We start from the raw sequence: 4,076 nt of genomic DNA on the forward strand, positions 1-4,076 counted from the left end.
CTTTTATTATTGTTTTCAAAGAAAATGATTAGAGTTAATTCCACTAGAGAGAATCATTTTTGCCATTTAACATCTCTAGATTATTATTTTTTCGACACTTTTAGTCTTTCTTATGACTTTTTCTATTTTTAGTAAGGACATTTTGGTCTCTTCATATTTTTCTTTTGTTATTTTTTCTTATTCTAACCGGTTTAATTGGTTTAGGACTTTACTAAAAACCGGTTGAAAAATATTATTACTAAAAATCAGAGGTTACCTAAAGTTATAAACCGGTTGAAACCGGAAAAATAATAAAAGAAAAATATGAAGAGACAAAAATGCCCTTACTAAAAATAGAAAAAATCATGAGAATGACTAAAAGTGTCCAAAAAATTATAGTCTAGGAATGTTAAATGGCAAAAACAATAGTCTGGAACAATGTCAAATAGGTTGTCCAACTACACCAATTAGGCCACTGAACTCAAAAAAAGATAAAAAAATTATAATCAGGTCTTTGAACAATACAAATTCATGCAATTTAACTATAAAATGATTTGTTTACCTATTAATTATGCTAACGTATCGGTCACCTCTTCACCAAAAAAAAAAAACGTATCGGTCACCTAATTTAAAAATAATTTTTAAAATTTTATTTTACTAATTTTTAATAAAATAATAATTTTAATTTAAAAAAAAAAAACAGCCGAAGAAGAAGGGGTCCCTTTCGTTTCCTGGATGGACGGAGCCGGACCCCTTCGTCTCCGGCATGTTTTTTTTTTTTTTAAATTATTTTAAAATTATTAAAATAAAATTTAAAAAATTATTTTTATATTCATTGACCAATACGTCTGCATAATTAGTAGGTAAACAAGTTATTTATGTTAAATTGCATGAATTTGCGTTGTTCAATGACTCAATTGTAGTTTTTTTTGAGTTTAGTGACTTAATTGCAGCTTGATGTATAGTTGGATGGCCTATTAAACCCTAGGGTCCGTTTGAAAAAAACAGAAAAATGACTTCTGGAAAATGTTTTCTGAAAAATGAGTCATTTTCCGGAAAACATTTTCCTTTCTTGTGTTTGGCAACACGGCAGAAAACAGTCTTTGTGTGTTTGGTTCATTTTCTGGAAAATGAGATAGAATTGTATAATTAAACATTTTATATAATTAATTATTTTGTTTAAAATAAAAAAATTATAATAATATTTATTTTTTTAAATCAAATAATATTAATTATTAAAAATTTTAAAAAAAAAATTAAAAAAGAAGAAGACCGAAGAAACCAGAGAGAACTTCTCTCTGGTTTCCCTTCATCTCGTTCTCGTTTTTTTTTTTTTTTTTTAATGTTTCCGGCGGAAACCAGTGGTCTGGTTTTCGCCGAAAACATTTTTGGTGGAGTTCTCTCTGCTTTGAAGGAGGAGGCGGAGCTGAAGTGAAGCAAGTATATGGAGAAGATGGAAAATGACTTCCCCCCAAAAAAAGGGGAAGCCATTTTCCAAAAATTTGGGCTCATTTTCCATTGACTTCTCTTCATTTTCTAGCATAGCCAAACACCCAAAATCCGGGAAAATGATTTCCATAAATCATTTTATGAGTTTCCAAATATACCCTTATTCCTTCTTGATATTATGAGGTGTTTGGAAAATGGCTTAACAACCAAATTTTAATTTCTTTGACCAACTCTAGTTGTTTGACTTAGTCAATCAACTCAAATGTATGAATTTCAATTGTACTTGTACCCGACGGAGAACCCGATTCCATGCCTCTACGCAACCTCACGCAAAGTGGAGCGGCAGCCAACTGGACACTCTAGGTCCTCGAATTGGCCCGACTCTCGGTCGATGGTAGGATTCACCGGAGCCAAGAGGTAGGACCTTGGGCCGTTGCCGGTAAAGAAGTGGCGGCTGGAGGGTTAGAAGTATGGCTCTGACGGCCACCGACGGCGGAGGAAGGAGACTCCGAAGAAGACAAGGGCAGAAACAGGAGAAAACAGGCAAGAAAGAAAGGAGAAGGAAGGATGACCTTAAAAGATGCCGGCCGGAGAAAATGGTTCGGAAAAGAAGGACGCGGGGCGTCGGAGGGAGAAGTTTGGGGTTATGAGGAAGGAGAGTTCACCGGAGAGTTGAAGGAGAGAAGTGAAGAGTGCGGAAGAAGAGAGGGGGGGGGGGGGGGGGGAGGGAATGGCTTGGGTATATATAGATATGGTCGGCTGACCCGATTACGCCACGTGTCCTTGATCGAACGGTTGGGGAACGGGCGTAACGTCTGACAAGACGGTTATGGAAAGACACGCATCGAGATTGCAACCGACGAGAATTGAGGGGTTGTCATAATTGCATATCAGCGACCGTACCACTTCGCAAAAGCAGTTAGGTTGGAAGCGGGACCAGTCGGCAAGAGTGAGCGCTCCCGGCTAAGTATTTAAATGTCCCGAAGTGGAGCGGTATCAAGGCAGTCAAGCCTTCCCACTGCACCCTTAGTTATTTTTCTACTTTTTCGGGTCCTCGCTCAGCTAGACCCAAAAAAGTGAAGGATTGGTGATAGATACCCCAAATCGAGCACTCAACCTGGGAGCAGGAAAAGGCAGTCGAGCTCGAGTATGTCGGAGTACTTGTCAGTTTGTGAGAAAAGACCTATGTTGTAGCCGCCGCAACACGAAGCACACGGGAGACTAGGTCGCGGGGCGGATGTGCATCTGCTCAGGGACTGGCTAGCTTAGTAGTCGGTGTGTCCCCAACTGGGCTCTCTAGAGGGCTCGGCTGGGCGACCAGGCTCAACAGTCGGCGTGTCCTTGCATGGGTACCTCAGCCTCCCTAGCCGGGTTACCTCGCCAAGCAGCCGGTGCGTCCCCGACCGAGTGCGCGCCCAGAAAGGTTAGTAGCGGATTCAACGGAGATTCCTTTCCTTGTCCAGCAAGTAGCTTCCTTTTTTCAGTTTGAGTAGTTACCTCATTAATTATGGTAGATTCTATAGCTGATTCGGCTCTACCTTTTTCCCTACTTACCTTGTAGAGAGTTTATCTCCTTGTATAAATACCCTGACGGGGGTCATAGTGTAAAAGGGTCAGAATTTTATTTAATAACACCTCGTTATTCTGTCTCTCTTTTGACATTCCTTAATACAATCTCAAAACCCTAAGTGTTGGCCTACCGAACGGTTACCCAAAGCCGTAAAACCAACAGTTCTATTACCAAGAAGAAAAAATGAAGATTTTGAGTAGTTAATAACGTCATTTTTAATGACATTTAAACATATTTATTGGCGTATGACAAAAATAGTAATGCCACAATAATATTAGGACTAACGATAATATTGTGAAAAAAAGGTGACTAAAAGTGAAACGACACATATAAATCTAAGAAAAAAAAGGAATTAACACTTAGAACTGAATAAATCAAAATGCCATTTAAATAGTTTTGTTGACGGATGACAAAAAATGGTCATGCTACAGTAATACTATGATTTAGGAACACAAGACGATGTTTTTTAAAATAAGGACTAAAAATAAACTGATACTTATAAATATAGGACAAAAAAAATTATTTATTGTTTATGAAATTAATTAAATAAGAATTGTAATAGAGTCGGTAGCACTAAAAAAAAAAAGAATGTTAAACTAAAAAAATATTAATTTTAAAAATTTATTAATTTCCAGTGTTTGGATGCGTTTGAAAAATTCAGTCAACGAAAAATATTTTCCGTTGACGGAGGAAAATCTTTACATTTTGACAGAACGTGACTTTTACCAAATTTTGGTGGAAGTCATTTTTCAGACCAAGGCTACATCAACGAACGACGATGAAGGCTTCCAGACCAAGGCTGCTACATTGACGAACAACGATGAAGGCTTCTAGACCAAGACTCTAATTTTTGACGGACTAGTTTTTGCCGGAAACCATCATTTTTTAAAAAATTTTAATAAATATTATTTTTAATATTATTATAAATATTTTTATATTTTAAATAAAATATTTAATTATACAATTCTACTCATTTTTTAAAAAATAAACCAAACAAATCAAAACACTCCTCTAAAATACAACCAAACACTATAAAACAAATATTTTTTTAGAATTCATTTTCAATGAAGTCTTTCAA

This window comes from Ipomoea nil, unplaced genomic scaffold (genome assembly GCF_001879475.1).
Source record: "Ipomoea nil cultivar Tokyo-kokei standard unplaced genomic scaffold, Asagao_1.1 scaffold0804, whole genome shotgun sequence".
In the NCBI taxonomy this organism is placed as follows: domain Eukaryota; kingdom Viridiplantae; phylum Streptophyta; class Magnoliopsida; order Solanales; family Convolvulaceae; genus Ipomoea; species Ipomoea nil.